Here is an 18,318-nt window from a genome sequence, read left to right as displayed (position 1 = left end):
TGGGTTGATATGAAGAAAGAGGAAAGTGAATAGAAGAATAAGGCCTCATACTTAAATGAGGTTTTATTATGAAAATTCCTAAAACTTTATCATTATATGGCTACACGAAGAAGATTTTCATCTTCTATTGTAGGAACTATGTTCAGAAGAGCTGGAGCACTTGTTGGTTGAAATTGTTATAGGAACTACACTTTAGTCTATGGCTTATGATAGAGATGCAACCTATGGCCATTTACAAGTAACTTAAACTAAATAGGATCAACTATACCATTGTCAAATACATGTTGAATTTCATAAGGCCCTAACCATTGAGTCTACAATTTCCCTAGATTCTCTTTGAAACGAGAATCATGCAGAAGGGCCAAATCTCCTAATTGAAATATTTTATTCTTGATATGTGCATCATGCCACTATTTTCACTTATGTTTAATAATTTATGTTCTTTATAAAGCTCTATTTTGTATTTCATCCAATGAATTTAAATGGAGAAGTCTCTCTTGTTGTGTTGTAGGAAGATTGATGTTCAACTCTAAAGTAGTGTGCAATGTCTTGAGTTGGAATTCAATGGGCAACATTACAACTTTACCATAGACAAGCTCAAATGGAGTGAATCTAGTTGTTGTCTTCCATGTGGTTCGGTATGCCCAATCAACTTTAGTTAGCCTATTTGTCTAGTCCTTCTTGTATATATGTATTTTTTTTTTCGGAATGGATTCAAGTTCTCTATTGGTAACCTCTGCTTGTCCATTTGTTTGAGGGTGATAAGGACTAGATTTACAATGCCATATGTTGTACTCCTTCATAATGTCAATGATCAAGTTTTATGTAAACTAAGCTCCTTGATCTGTGACAAGTTTTCTAGGCACTCCATAGTGGGTGAATATTTCTTCATAGAGGAACTTAGCTACTTTCTTATCTCTGGAACTTTTCATTACTCTAACTTCCACCCATTTAGTGACATAATCTATACATACTAGGATGTAAGATTTTTCACTTGATGGTGGATCAATTGGGCCTATGAAGTCCATTCTCCCCTATCAAAAGGTGTGACTACAACCTATGCAATGAGTGGCATCTCATCAGTTTTGGTTGGTTGACCCATCCTTTGACATTTATCACACTTAGATGTATATGTCATTGCATCCTTATGTAGATTTGGCCAATAATATCTTGTTGTAAATATCTTCAGTGCTGTTCTTTTCCCTACAAACTAGCCTCCACATGGTTCATCATGATAAGAATGCAATATATCATATACCTCATCTTCTCTGACACACCTCCTCATAACTTGGTTTGGTCTTACATAGAAGAGGTTGTTATTTATCTAGGTATATTGAAAACTTTTCTCTGCTAGTCTTCTCTTTTCTTTCTAAGAGAAGCGTGGGGGAAATCTATTTGCAGCAAGATAATTTGCAATGTCTACATATAGTGGTGTATGGGTTACTATATGGAACAAGTGCTCATCTGGAAATGTGTCTTCAATTAGAGTTGGATATTCATTAGCAATAGTCAATCTACAACTATATTGGATTTTACCGACTTATCAATGATAGTAATGTCAACTTCTTGTAACAGCAAGAGCCATCTTGCTAATCTACCCATGATAGCTAGTTTGTTCATTAAATACCTTATAGTTGAGTGATTAGTATGAACAAAAATTGGATATCTAGTCACATAATGCCTAAATTTGTTCAATGCATAGACTACAACTAATAATTCTTTTTCTATTACTATGTAATTTAGCTTGGTTCCATGAAGAGTTTTACTAATATAGTATATGGCATTCTCAAGATTGGTAAGTTTTTGTCCTAATATAGCTCCTATGGCATAGTCTGATGCATCTATATGAATATGAAATGGAATGACCAGTCTAGTCCTTGTAAAACTAGTGTCATGGTGAGAAGTTTCTTAAGTTGCAGGAAGGCTTCATTGCATTTGGGTGTCCAAATGAATTCAACTTCCTTAGTAAAAAATGTGTACAAAGGACTAGATATTTTGCTTAAATATTTTATGAAATGCCTATAATAGCCAACATGACCTAAAAAAGATCTTACATCTTTTGGTTTTGTAGGTATGGGAAATGATAGAATTATCTCTATCTTATCTGGATCCACTTGTATTCCTACAACTGATATGAAATGACCAAGTACCACACCTTCCTACATGAACATAAAACATTTTTCACTATTAAGTGCCAGATTATGTTCTTTACATCAAATAAGAACCTTTTCAAGATTCATCATGGCTTCTTCAAAGGTGACTCCAAAAAGTTGTGAAATCATGCATATATATTTCCATACAATCATGTGATATATCAGCAAAAAAGTTGATGATAGCTCATTGAAATGTTACAGGAGCATTACACAGGCCAAATGGCAAAATAGAATACACAAAATTACCCCATGGGCATGTAAATGTGGTTTTGTCTTGGCCTTCAGGAGCAATACTTATTTAATTATAAACACTGTACCTATCTAGTAAAGATAAATACTTCTTTCTAGCTAGAGTATCCAAAACTTGATCTATGAATAGTAAAGGAAAGTGATCCTTTTTGGTTGCCTTGTTCAATTTTCTATAATCTACAAAAGTCCACCATTTTGCTTCCTTTTTAGGCATTATGACTAGGGGTGACACCCATCTGCTATTAGATATAAGATAAATAAAACCAGCATCAAACAATTTTTACAATTCAATTTTAACTATTTCTCTAAGGGCTAGATTAATCCTTTTCTAGGGTTGATAGAGTGGTAGGCACCCTTCATTGATATATATTCTATGAGTGCATAATGTAGGACTCAACCCTTTCATATCCCCATAGTCCCATGCAAAAGACTTTTCATGTTTTTGAAGCAGCTCTATTAATTGGTTCATCTGTATGGAAGATAATTTAGGATTGGCATGAAGATTATGACATTTTGATAGGTCAATAGTAGTGGTAGACTCTGTCATAGTAGCTTTAGAGATTGTACTTGTATCTAATTCATGCGGTAAGAGTTGATGAATAATGTCTGGTTCTTTAAGCAGAATGCAATTCTCATCACATTCCTCATATGTGGTTAACTCTAACACGAAACTATTAGATACATCTTTTTCTACCACACAAGTGTTAGTAAGGATACTCTAAATAATTGAATCCTCTTCCTGTAGCTTTAGGAAAGATTGGCTATGTAACATCATAAGCTATGCTATAGAGTTTAACTCTTCTTCTTCATCCCCTAGATCTGGCTTAAATCTAGTTGTAGTTGGGCTGGAGGATATAAATCAAATTTCTTTATTACTTGACCAATAGATGTGCTTAAATCTGGTTGTAGTTGGGCTAGAGCATATAAATCAAATTTCTTTATTACTTGACCATTAGATATAGTCATATTCCTAATGTACAACTTATATTTGCATCAGTTGTAGCTAACCATGGTCATCCTAGGATGACAAGGTAACTAGATAAATTAATTTTGGGAGACAGAATCATGAAATCTGCAGGATACTCTAAAGAGTCTAGGGTTACAACTATATTTTCTACCATCCCATCAAGAGTGATAGTAGAACTATCTACAAGTTGTAGAATTGTTGGAGTAGCCCTTAATCCTTCTATTTTCAACTTCTTCATAGTATCCTTGGTCATGACATTTAGAGAAACACTAAGATCAATTAAAGTATTTTTAATAGGTTGACCATTTATATTAACGTTCACAACTAGACTACCTAGATCAAAATATTTAAGAGTGATCAATTTTCCTAACATAATGTCAGCAAATTGTCCCACAACATGGACTGTAATTGGGTCCTTTTTCTTCCTCCTAGGATTCTTCAAGAAGGCTTCTCTAATGGCTTTTCCATAGATGGGATCATCTTTAATAGCTTGGAATAGGGGTATTTGGACATGCAATTTCTTTAACTAATCAATAATATCAAAAGACCATTCCTCTATTTGTACAAGTTTACTTTGTACAAGCCTTTTTGGAAAAGGTGGTTCAACCGTTGGTTGGGCTCGAGCTGAAATAGTGACATTAGTTGGGTCAACCTCTTTAGAAACTATGGGTTCTGATGTTGTAGGAGTATCTGGTATTTTAGTTATAAGAGGCAACTTAGGTGTTGGTATGGTTTTACCAAATCTCAAATGTATATTTCCAACATTTAGAGTGTAAGGAGGATATTGGTGAGCATCAATAGAGTACACGGGTTGTTGTGACTACTAGTTATTTGGATCTGGCTAAAGTTGTGTACGTAACTAGGTCTATTTTTGAGGTCCAAGATTCATAGGTGGTGGAATTAGTGCAGGTTGTTGGACTGGTGGTGGTAGTTGTGGAGTACCAAGATTCTGGCTAGGCCATTGTTGAGGTCCTCTCTATTGGTTTGTGGACTGCCAATTCCCCTAGGGTGGTTGTCATTAGTTCTATTGGTTCTACCATTGATTATTTTATTGGTTGGGCCAAGAAGGTTGGGATTTTTGAGGCCATTGGGGTTGTTGTAGATTATTTTGCCAAGCATTATTCCAATTAGGTTGACTATATTGTGGAGGACCTTGGGTATTACAGTTTTTCCATTGATTACTATATAGATTTGAATTTTACAAATGGTCTTGAGGCATACCTTCACATTGGACCCATGGCCGATGTTGAGTAACAAAGAATACTTGCTCATCATCTCCATCTATCTTGATGTACTTAGTTGGAAGATGTTGGTTTTCCATGCTAGCAACTAGTTTACATTAGCAATCCTTCTTTACTTCTAGTAATGAGGGTAGTATTTAGCTAGTTGTACTTCAGCTTCTGCATGCTTCTTCTTTGCAATCATTGTGTTGAGATGTGTGGCAACATCATTTATAATGTCTTGCTTGAAATCTGAGAGTAGATTAGATATCTCAAGCTTTGAAATACCTTAATTAATTCCTTTAATTATTGTAGCCCAGTGTCCTTTCTCTTTCTTCATGGTTGATATTGAGTAATTAAGACAAATCTTTTGAGGTCATCTCAAGAAGATTGATACATATCTCCTCTAGCCATCAAGTCTAATGCTTCTAGACAACTATCATTCACACTTCTTAAAAAGACTAGCTTTTGTGAATCCCCGGACAACACATGCTGCATATTCTTCTACAATGTATACAAGAAATGTCAAACATAGTCTTCTAATGTTTCTTCCTTCTTTTGTGATATTCAAAAAATATCATCTCCTCTTGAATCATTTTCTTTGTAGTACTCTTTGTATTTATCCAGAAACAAAGTTTTCATTTCATTCTAAGTACTTGATGCATTGGCTTCTAAACCCATGAACCATCATAAAACTGACTCTTTCAATGTTGTTGGAAATAATTTAAACTTATGGGCATTACTGTTGTATTCAAAACTATGATAGAGTATGTCAAATTCAAACAAGAAAGTATTAGGATCTTTAGTTACAAGGCCATAAAAATTTGGGAGAGCATTTGGAGGTATATTTTTTAGATTAGCATGGGTTACAAGGCTTGGGAGAGGAAATGGAAAAGTAGGTTGTGCCATTACTAGAGGTATTTGATTATGAGGTTGTTGTTGAAAAGGGATATTGGGCACTAGATTGTTAATAATTGGTGGATTTGGAGTAGTACTATCAATAATACTAGCCAAAATTTCAATAAAAGGTTGAAGGCCACTTGTATCCAAAGGTTCTACCCTTGAGGATGATTCTATAGGAAAAATAGGGCTTGCGTCCAAAAAAGGCAACTCATCTTCTCCTTCAATTTCTTTGTTCAAATTAACAAGCTATCATGGAAGAAATATTCCATATTCATCTTGTGTTCTTCCTCTTTAATGCATGAAATTGAATTGGTGACTTGTGAATCAAGCACTCAATCTTGTGGTTTCTAACTAACAAACTAATCTAGAAACAAAGGACTTAGGAAGGTTCCTAGTTTGACACCATCCCTGGCAATGGTTCCTAGTTTGTCTTGAATCGCTGTTGAAATCTTCTACGAATGGCTTCTGAGCTGTTCTTGATCTTCTCCTTGCCTTTTTCGGCTTTTCTTCTTGTTCGAATGGTGAGAAAATGATCGAAAATCAGATTTATGTACCCTTCAAAATAGAATAATAAATTCTTAGCATGCTGCCAACTATCTACTTGGCTTATAAAGAAATTTTGACCTAACTCGGCTTCCATTATTTCCATTTTACTCGGCTTCTATTGGAGTTATCCAACTCGGCATCAATTTTTAGCTCGGTCGCTGTTGGGAGCTCGGCATCCAAAGGCAGTTCGGCATAAACATTTAGTTTTATCTTAACATCTTGTTTCATGTGGATTTATACTTTTCTTAACTTCCTTTTCTTGAGACTGATGTATGATATAGCTTTGTATATCAGTCCTGTGTACTTCTTGTGCTTAGTTTGATGAAGTATGATCACTTAACCCATTGGGTGAGGTGATCCCTCCACTTGATCTGTTGCACCCTTCCTTCTTTTTCCAAGTCTTATTCATTTGCCCTTTTATCTTTTCAACATCAATTATTTGTTTTCCTTTGTTATCTTCAATCTTGGGTGCCTTTGATCTTGTAGGATAGTTTCTGCTGATATGACCAGTTTTCAAACAACTAAAACATGTGGTTTGACTCAACCATCTTTTGTAGTTCCCTCTAAAATGTGTTCTTATGCAATTCTGCAAGATATGTCCATATTCTTGATAATAGTGACAGCTATTTCTAGTGTTGTAATCCCAATGATAATGACTTTCATTTCCTTCTATTTTTGCTGGTTGATTTAATGTCCACATAGGTTTTGATCTGCATTCAAATGCCCTATGTCCATACTTTTTGCAATTATAACAATGTCCATCAAATCTTTGAGTCCTTGTGACATTGGATCTGCAATTTTGTGTCATATGTCCTTGCATGTTGCACTTGTGACAGAAACTTTTGGGTATGTTTGATTGATTGAATCTTCTACTCCTACACACATTAGTTGTATGTCCCTTCTTATTACAGAAATGACAAGTGGGTTTTGAATTCTTACCTTTATCACTTCTTTTTTCAGCACTCTTTGATGATTCTCCAACTTCAGTGCTATTGTATCCTAGTCCTGATGTATCATGGGCAGATTTTGGTGATTTCAGCAACTATTTGAAATACTTGATTGCTTCACTTGATTTGTTGAGATTCTCTACTACCTCTTTTTCTCTGTTCAATTCATTCTGCATTTGTTCATTTTTCATCTTCAAGGTAGAGATCTCAATATCCTTTACATTGAGTTCATGATGAAGATTCATCATTTGGGCAAGCGTATCCATCTTCATGTTTGAGATCCTTGTTAGTTCAGTACATTTTTCTTCAAGTCTGTTTGCAAGATTCCTTTTGTCATTTTCCATCATGACCTTATCATCAACTGCTCTTTTCTTTTGTTTAGTAATTTCACATATCATTATAGCCTGTGATTCATGTTCCATCTTGAGAGTTCTTATCTCGTCTACTTGAATTTCATTTTTCTCCATCAGTTCTGCTATTACTACATCAAACTCTTTAGTGTCTCCACTAGAAAACATGTTGGTGGTATCAATCTCCTTGTAGTGTATATCATTTTTAGCTATGGCTAGATCCTTCCTCTTTTTTAATGAGTTTCTCAACTTGTTTCTGAATTCCTCCAAGCTATGCAAAGCAAGTTGCACATCTATCACCTGATTTTCAATGATCTTTCCAAGTTTAAAGGCTTCCATCTTTAGATCTTTTCCTCCAAGCTGTTAGGTTTTTCCTTAAGAGAACCTGGATTAATCTCTAATACCAATTGTTGAAATATTCAAATATGAAAAGAGTACTTATGAGAGGGGGGGGGGGGGGGGGGGGGGGGGGGGGGGGGTGAATCATAAGTACCATACTTTATCCAATAAAACTTTTAACTGAAAGTAAATTGCATGCATGTAAGTATATCAAATGATCATGAAATCAGACACATGCATCAATAACACTTAACACTGGAATTTGGTAACCCAGAAACCCTCCAAGAATAAGAAGGTAAAACTGGGGTGGGGATGATACCCACAAAAATTACTGCAGCAATATTGTTCAACCACTTCTGATGGTTTGCCCTGTTAAAGGCTTTACACTGTGTCAATAGTGACCTGGTTAGAGGCTTTTAAACACTTAACATGTAGTGTTACCCTATTAAAGGATTTTATCACCTAGTTAAAGGATTTATCGAAATAGTTGTTAAGCTAACCTATCACCATAGGATTTTTATTCTAATATAATTGCTAGAAAGTATTAGGTACAATAAACCTGACTGATTACAATCCTTGATTGTTGATTGTAGGCACTTGTTCTACTTTCTCTGATCTGGATCCTTTTGTGATCTGATAATCCTTACTTCTAAAAATAGAATTCCTTGCGAACCCTTGTATATCTTCTCATACCTCTTATCTCTCTTACATTTTACAATGAAGTTTTGTCTTCCTTATAAAGACATTTTAAGATTTAGGGTTAGGTATGGATCTACAATCCATATTCAATCTTCATTTTTTGCTCAATACTTATCTTTTGCTGATTGGTTGCATGCCTTTAGCACTCAATTCTCCCTCTTCAATTTTAGGGTTTCAAAATTGTTTAGGTAGGATACAATGTATCTACCCCATATCTTGTTTTCTTCCTGAAACTTTGCTAGTTGTATCTTAAAAACGTTCGACATGGTGTTCTGTGCCACCAACTCATCATTCTTATCTTCCTTTTAATTCACAGATTTCTAGATAGCAACCTTGTCAGCTTAGATCTGGCGAATCTTCAATTTCCTAAATAATTCAGCAACTCGGCATTATTGAGTTACTGGTGCTCAGCACCTTTGTGTTACTCGGCACCTATACCAGCTCGGCACTTGAACTTACTCGGCACTTGTTAACACTCGGCACCTTGTATTGCTCGGCACTTATACTTCACTCGGTAACTGATCTTTATTCGGCATGCATGATGTACTCGGCATCCAATGTGGAATATGATTAAGTGTGTTGGCACTCAAGTGTCAAAAATATTATGATGTTAACATAATACTCTCCAACAATTGTATTAGAAAGAAAACCTATGGTGATAGGTTAGCTTAGCTGCTATTTTGTAGATCCTTTAACTAGGTGACTAAATCCTTTGACAAGGTAACACTTCATGTAAAGTGTTTGTAAATCCTTTAACTAGGTCACTATTGATACCGTGTAAAGCCTTTGACAAGGTAGGTCTTTAATAGGGCAGACCATCAAAAGTGGTCAGCCATTATTACTGCAGTGATTTTGTGGGTATCATCCCCACCCCAATTTTACCTTCTTATTTCTAGAGGGTTTCTGGGTTACCAAAATCTCAAGTATTATGTGGTGATGCATATTTTTTTCTCATGATTGCTTAATTTTTTATATGCATGCATGTTCATTTTAAAGATATGTTATTAAGGACTTGAAACTATTAGAAAGCTAGTACTTCTTATTCACCCCCCCTCTCAGAAGCATTATTTCCAATAAGATATTCCAACAATTGGTATCAGAGCCCAATTTCTCTCAAAAAGGAGCCTAACAACTTGAAGGAAAAAATCTAAAGATGGAAGTTTTCAAACTTGGAAAGATCATTGAAAACCAAGTGATAGATGTGCATCTCACTTTACAAAAAGTAGAGGAAGCTAGAGTAGAATTAAGAAAAACTTTGAAAAGAAGAAAGGAGATAGCCATAGTTGAAAATGACATACACTACAAGGAGATTGATACCACACAAGTATTTGCTAATGGAAACACTAAAGAATTTGATGTAGCAATAACACAACTGATGGAGAAAGACAAAGCTCAAGTAGAAGAAATAAGACCTCTCAAGATGGGACATGAATCACAGGCCATAATGTTATGTGAAATCACTGAACAAAAGAAAAGAGTAGTTGAGGATAGAATCATGATGGAAGATGACAAAAGAAATTTTACAAACAGACTAGAAGAAAAATGTACTAAATTAACAAGGGTCTCAAACATGCAGATGGATACACTTGCTCAAATGATGAATCTTCATCATGAACTTAATATGAAAGATATTGAGATCTCTACTTTGAGGATGCAGAATGAACAATTGTAGAATGAAATGAACAGAGAAAAAGAGACAAAAGAGAATCTCAACAAGTCAAGTGAAGCCATAAAATACTTTGAACAATTGCTAAAATTCCCAAGATCAACCCATGATACATCAGGACTCGGATACAACAGCACTGAAGTTGGTGAATCATCAAAGAGTGTTGAGCAAAGAAGTGACAAAGGTAAGAATTCTAAACCCACTTGTCATTACTATAATAAAAAGGGACATACTACTAATATTTGCAGGAGTAGAAAAATCAATCAGCCAAACACACACAAAAGTAAGAGTTACTGTCACAAGTGCAACATGCAAGGACACAGATACAAAATTCCAGGAACATAAAGATTTGATGGACATTGTCATAATTGCAAAAAATATGGACATAGGGCATTTGAATGTAGATCAAAGCCTATGTGGACATTAAATCAACTAGCAAAAGGGAATGAAAGTCATACCATTGGGATTATAACACTAGGTACAGTTGTCACTATTGTCAAGAATATGGACATATACCCTAGAATTGCATAAGAACACATTTCAAGGGGAACTATAAAAGATGGTTGAGTCAAACCACATGTTTTAGTTGCTTAAAAATTGGTCATACCAGCAAAAACTGTCCTACAAGGTCCAAAGCACCAAAAGCCAACAAAGGAAAAGAAAAGATTGATGTCATAAGAGGACAAATGAATAAAACTTGGAAAAAGAAAGATGAGTGTAGTACATCAAGCAAAGGGATCACTTCACCTAACGGGTCAAGTGATCACACTTCATCAATCTAAGCATAAGAGAGATATATGGGACTAATATACAAAGTTGTATCATACATCAGTCCCAAGACAAATAAACACTAAAAAGAAGAAATAAGAATAAGTTAAGATGCTAAGACTAAACTTGAACAATGATGCCAAGTTGTCTTCGGATGCCGAGTTATCAATAAAGTAAGTAGATGCTGAGTATAGCTACCAAGTGGAAGCCGAGTTGAAAAACATTCATAAGCCAAGTGATAGGTGTAGGTACTAAAATGCATTAAATGCAAAAGTTTCTTTTGCCGCCTAAAAGTAAAAATAGATTCATTCTTGAGCCATTAAAATGAAGAGTGATTTCCTTGAGCACGGTTGAGAAACTTTCAAGCATTCAACCAATGATCTACAGCAATTCAGTGTCTACTCAAGTGATTTAAGTATCTATTCAGGTATTTCCTTCAAGTGTTGAGTTTTATAGTTTGAAAAATTTACTTTAATCGTTAAAACCCTAGTTCGGATATAAATGGCATCTAGTTCAAAAATGACCCAAGAGAAAATGAGCCATGAGATTCAACTTGTCAGCAATGAAGTAAAGCAACCTAATTTTAGACCTATACCGAAGGTTGCATACAAAAATGATCCCGCTGGTGCCCTATCCGCCATCCCTAAAAAAGTTGTTATGGTTTAGGATGTGCGAAAATGCTATAATTGTAAAATAGGATCCATAGGAGATTTGGAAATTTTTAATGCATATGAAAAACTATGTGAAAATAGTATTATGAAAGACAAGTTTTCTGTCATAGAAAAGAAGGGTTTAACCAAAGCCCTAGTTTTTCCAATCATATTGAAAAATGAGTGGATACGCATTATACTCAGTAGAATCCATTATTCAAAAATGAGTGGATACGCATTATACTCAGTGGATCATTCTGGTTAGAACAAGGGCAAGTCACGATTACTAAGAAGATGGTTCATAGGGTTGCTGGTTTTCCAACCCTAGATTGGCCAAAGACTTTGAGAAGTGAAAAGAAGGAAACAATTGAGAAGAACATAGGTGCAAAGTGGAACAATAGAGACATGACTATAGACACCATAATTGATCCCCTTCTAGACTTTGTTGTAAGGATCATATCACATAATTTTTACCAATCCAACAAGTTAAATAGTGTACCCTACATAGCAGTAGATGTGGCACATAAACTTGTAAAGAAAGACCAAACTTATGACCTTGCAAAGCTCTTCTTGTAATAGATCAATGAAAATCTTGGAGCTATTAGAAAGTCCAAGGGAGCACAGTGTAAATTTGGTTTAGTGTTGGTTTGCATGTTCTTCTATCTAATGAAGGAATGCCCTTCATTTGGAAAAGTCAACTAGAGTCAGAATAAAACCATTCTTGATCAAATTAATGATTTCATTGCACAAATGGGAGATAGTTTTGATGATCAAATGTTTATCTATTTTGAGGATTTCAAAAATGCAATGAAGAACAGAATGAGAATACCAGTTTCACTGGTAGATAAGCATATAAATGACATATGTTTTCTTGTTGATATTGATTTTACTTACATTCAAGCAATCCTTCCAAGAACAAGATGGCTTAGACCATTGGGATATGATCTTGATGTTGATCAAGCTTCTGCAGCCATCATAGCTTTACTTGCAAAGGAAATGGACAAATCTGCCAAGGCATTTGGAACATATGACACTGTAAAATCAAGAGTTGTTATAGAACTCAAGACAGCCTCAGCAGTAAAGAAAAAGGACAAGCTGGTAAAGCAGATAAAGAAGAAATTTGGTGTTGAAGAATCAAGTGCAGTAGGTAAAGATGAAGAGATTAGTGAAGGAGAAGAAGAAGGTGATCCAATAAAAGAGCCACTTGAGAAAGATGAGAGTGCTGAGGAAGCACAAACCAGGGAAGAACCCATCAGAGGCAGAGTCATCAAAAGGAAAACAAAGACAACTCCTGCTTCTTAGCCTTCACCAAAGAAAGTTGCCTTGCAAATGCCTAAGAAGCTAACAACCAGAGCTACAACAAGGGCCTCTACTCAAAAGGCTAAAGAGGAAGCCACAAAGAAGAAAAAAATAAAGGCACAGGAAGAGCCAAAGAAAAGGAAAAGATATGTGGCCCAACCTGATACTGATGAAGAAGATCAGACTGAAAAGGTAAGTCCTCCTAAATCTTCAATTGATACATTATGTAAGAAGATTAGGAATGGAGACTTAAATGAAATAAAAAAGTTTGATTTCAATAAGTTCAGTAAAAAAGAACAAAATAACATAGAAGAGTCAATCTATGCATTAATGGCACAATTCAAGTATACACCTCTTGAACTAGATGAACAATTGCCAAAGGAATTGTCTAAAACTATAGAAGATAGATGACATTTTTTTCTAAAGATGGAGAGAGAGATGAGAGAATCAACCCTAGCAAACCTACTACCTGATTTAACAAAAGAACGGGTAACTCAAGTAGTCAAAAAGGCATAGCAAAAGGTTTACACCTAAATATAGGGCATTCTCCATTCTACAAAACAAAATTGAAGAAGTTGTGCAGAGAACAACAAGAGTTTGGAAAAACTTGTACAAGATATTTGAAGATGTTCTTGAAGAGGTATACAAAGAGGAAGCTACTACTAAACCTGAAGAAAGAAGGAAGAGGAGAGAAGAGAAAACAGAAGAAGAGAAAAAGGTTGAAGAAGAGGAAAATAAGAAAGAAAGAGAGGAGGAAGGAAAAGATGAAGACAAAGGAAATGATGAATAGAAAAGTGTGCAAGACACACATCCTTCACCTCCTAGCCGGCCTCACTCACCTACCACACCTGCAGAAATCATAAAGATTAAGGATGTTGTTGACACCACATGTCAAAACATTAATCCATTAACTGTAGCGGATCTTACTAAGATCCTTGACCAAACAACTTTACAAGCACAATTGTGTACAAGTCCTATATTGGTCAATGTGGATAATCTTCAAAAGTTAGTAGATAAACTCAAAGAAGCCAAGGTGTTACCACAAGAACCACCTCAAATTATTCAAACTACTGGGCTTACATTTCTACCACCTCGGTCACCACCAAGATTAGCTACTCAAACTCATTAGGAGCTGAGTGCAACAATAGAGGTAGTCATAGGAACAACAGTTCAGATAGCAAGTACTCCTCTAGCAGTAGTGACATAAGAAGAAGAAGACAAGCAAGAAGAAGAGGATAAGGAAGAAACTCAAAATAAAGAGGAGTCTGCAATACAAACTTTGGTTGAATTACCTAAAATAAGAACTCCCACCAAACCCAGAAATAAGCAGAGTACTGAAACAATGACCTTACATGTCAGTACACCAAGTTCAATCTCTATTAGGGTAGCTAGGACCATCCATTATGGTATTTCTAAGCTTGATGAAGAAATCAAAATACCCTATTATGATTCAAGCACTCTAAATGAGGAAAAGATGAATGAAATACAGAGTGCATTGGATAAGAGAAGGAGACAAGAGGCAATGAGGAAAGACTACAAATACAAATAGGCAATGAATGAAATAAAAGATATATTCATGGATGCATTTAGTCTTCAACCTCTAGATGCAAACAGGCCAATACTTGAGCAATTATCTAATATAGTTGACCAATTAAATAATGAAGACCATGATACTAATGTAAAACTAATAGAATGGTCAGAAAAGAAGTTTGTAGGCAAAGTCAATCAGAAAATAGCTAATAACATAATTTTGGGATAGGTTGACCTAGCTAAGAAATTGGAAAATGTAAAAAGTGTATTAGGGAACATATTTTCCCTTTATAGAAAATTGTGTGATTTTTCCAGGTTCACACAAGAAATAAATCAGAAAATTTTGAACCTTGAGAGTAAATTAAAGCTCTCCAGCACACAATTACCCTCAGACCCTGCACTGAGTGAAAAGCAATTTGCTCAAACATTACACACTCAGAGGGAATTAGCCGCATTATCAGCAAAAGAGGCTACTATAAATGAAAAGCTAATGCAAATTCAAGCCTCCATTACTCCTCACTTAGAAATATTGCACAAGGAGAAAATGTATGTAGAAATAGTCCTGAAGAAGAATCCAAATATTTCTACACATGAAGGACTTGTTGATCTCACAACAGAGCTTGCAATCCAACAAAATTCATTAGATATTGCCTTAAATAACCGGGATGTAGCTCTCCAAATACTTCTTGAGGTAAACAAGAAATTTTTGGCCAAGCATGGCATTACTATCTAGGACCCTTTGACATTAGTATCAAAAAAGTGGGAGATAATATTGTGAAGATATATTAAAGAGAACATTAGGCATAACGGCACAAGACATCGGCATGATCAACTCAGGGGGAGTTATAAGAGTTATAATAATCTTAAGGTATATATATTGTAAGCTACAAAGTTACAAAATTTTTGTTAAACCTCTGTATATATACCAAGTAGATTAATAAACATACTCATAAGATCAGATAAATATTGCTTAGTTAAGTTCTTTTTGACACTCATGTCAAAGGGGGAGATTTTTAGTCTAAAAATGGTTTTGCCACTTAAGTGCCAAAAAACTTAACCACTTTCTACATTGAAGCTGAGTACACTGTGTATGTCGAGCCACAGCATGTGCCGAGTCAGGAAATTCATAAGGTGTTGAGTGATCTTCAGGTGCCGAGCAGTCTTCAGGTGTCGAGTGAAGATTAAGTGCCAAGTTACATAAAGGATGTCAAGCATAAATAGGAGCCAAGTTATAGAAGGTGTTGAGCATCAGGAAGCAGTAAGTGTCGAGTAACTCAGAATCAACATATGAGTTTGAAACTTCACAAACTCAGATGAAAACTGTTTTCATAGCTGACATATGATGAATCTCGAAGGATTTAAGTGATAAGATCAAATCATTTATATTTCCTATGCAATCTTCATGTAGCCAATAAGAAAAATGGAGAAGGCATGCAACCAATGATAAAAGTGCAAGGAATAAGCGGGAAACAAAGATTCAATATGGATCATAGATCAATAACTAACCCTAAGTCTTCGAGAGTCTTTATAAGGAAGACAAAATCTCATTGCATAGAAGTGGATGGACAAGGATGTGTAAGGAAAACTAATTTTCAAAGAAAAGAGTATCAGATCATAAAGGATCAAGATCAGAGAAAGCAGATTAAGTGCCTATATTCAGCAATCGAAGGATTGTAAGCTGTTAGGTTTATTATATCTAATACTCTCCAGCAATTGTATTAGAAAGAAAACCCTATGGTGATAGGTTAGCTTAGCCGCTATTTTGTAGATCCTTCAACTAAGTGACTAAATCCTTTGACAGGGTAACACTTCATGTAAAGTGTTTGTAAATCCTTTAACTAGGTCACTATTGATACAGTGTAAAGCCTTTGACAAGACAGGCCTTTAATAGGGCATACCATCATAAGTGGTCAAACATTATTATTGTAGTGATTTTGTGGGTATCATCCCCACCCCTGTTTTACCTTCTTATTTCTGGAGGGTTTCTAGGTTACCAAAATCTCAAGTGTTATGTGGTGATGCATATTTGTTTCTCATGATTGCTTAATTTTTTATATGCATGCATGTTCATTTTAAAGATATGTTATTAAGGACTTGAAACTATTAGAAAGCTAGTACTTCTGATTCAACCCCCCTCTCAAAAGCATTCTTTCCAATAAGATATTCCAACATCAATTATACAATCTTTATAACCTTTTGAATAAAGCCAATTTTATCCATAATTTCATATAGGAAAATCCAATTAATTCTATCATAGGCTTTAGAGATATCAAGCTTCAAAGCGATACCCAAATTCCCACCTCTCCATAGAGTGCAAGACTTCATGAGTTAGTATGGCAACATCAAGCATTTGGCATCCTAAGACAAACCCATTTTTGGTTTTCCTAATGAATTTATGTAGCATTGGTTTTAGCCTGTTCACCAAAATTTTAAAGAGGACCCCTTAGCATTGGTTTTATAAAATCTTATAAGTTTTGTTGCATAGACTAATCGGCCTAACATCAAAGAGGACCCCTAGATCTTTAACCTTTAGGATCAAGGAAATAAATTTTTTATTAAGTTGCTTGAGAAGCATCCTAGTTCTACAAAAGTCACAAGCTACCCTGAGGAGATCCAATCGATGTTATTATGAGTGAAAATTCTACTCTAAATGATCAAATAACTATGATGCAAAGACATTATGATAATGAGATAAAGCAAATTCAACTTTCAGTTGCCTATGATAAAGTTGCAAACTACATTGTCAGAGTACTCAGATGATGATGAATCTCATGCACAATTTGACTATAATGTAATTAATTCTACAAAATTAAACAATTATCCATGCATGATATTTGAATAGGCTGTATTTAATTAGTTAATGAACTATATAATGAAGGTCTTGACTTAATTACACTATTGATGGGCATTTGACCTTAATTAATTCAAATGACTTAAATTTAATTAATATTTATTTTAATTATTTTGAAATTTATACAACATAAATTAAAAGAGTATAAATATTTGATCGATTAAAAACATAAATAAAATTAATAAATTAGACACTCATTCAACTTATATATATGTGAAATATATATAAGTCTTCAAATAATTCACTAAAAAATTACTCACTTTCATATCATCCTACAAATTTGAAAGCTTTGATTTTAATTTTTTAAGATTTAGTATGAATGTGAAATATTTAATTTATAAAATCATCAAAATTATTTGTTAAAGTTAATTGGTTAATAGATTTGGGGTGGATTTGATATAAAAGCAGTCAAAACTATGGGGTTGGCCCATTACAATAATGGTGGCACAACCAACAAAAAACCACACCCTCCCTCCCCCCAATGAATTACATAAAAAATGTAAGTAACAATATAATAGTAATAAAAAGTACTAGCGGTCCTACCCTTAAAACCAACAGAGTTTAACAAGTTAACAAAATGCATATAAGTGGTCATCGCATCGTACCACCTACAACTCGAAGCAAGTTTAGCATAAAAAAGAAAACCATCACCAAAGGATGGATAGTAAAAACCAAAAAAGTACCAAAAAACACCAGGCACCACAGGGCCACTAACTGGCATCTTTTTTCTTTCATTTCCTAGCCAGGAGTACCTTGGCCCAGTCTTTAACAAGGAAACTATAAAGAAGCTTTGTCCTCCTTCCCAAGGTTCTCCTCCTTCAATGCACTAGCCAACAGCTGGAGAGTGGTGGCAACCACACAAGTCATGCCTTAAGAGTGAACTTTGAGAAGAGGATGAAGCCCTCCTCCACTGCATTGCACCTATCTTTCAGCTCCTAGAGATCATTGCGAGTAACAACCCCTTTCTCCTAAGTTCCCAACTTTAAAGCCATGTTGTTCGCCAAAGAATTCATATTGTCCTACACTACAAGATTGTTAGTGGGGGCCTCTAGATTTTTGAAACCATCTTTCCTAATCGGGGAGGATATAGTGTCAGGGGATCATTAACAACTTTGGGGTTCTCCTAGTTGTTAGTAGAAGGTAGGGTGATGGTAGTAGATGTTGGCATTAAGTTATTTGCC

Source organism: Cupressus sempervirens, chromosome 7, assembly GCF_028749045.1.
Source record: "Cupressus sempervirens isolate cs-2001-9-10 chromosome 7, ASM2874904v1, whole genome shotgun sequence".
NCBI classification, from domain to species: domain Eukaryota; kingdom Viridiplantae; phylum Streptophyta; class Pinopsida; order Cupressales; family Cupressaceae; genus Cupressus; species Cupressus sempervirens.
The sequence above is the reverse complement of the archived record's forward strand: the minus strand, read 5'-3'. Positions refer to the sequence as shown.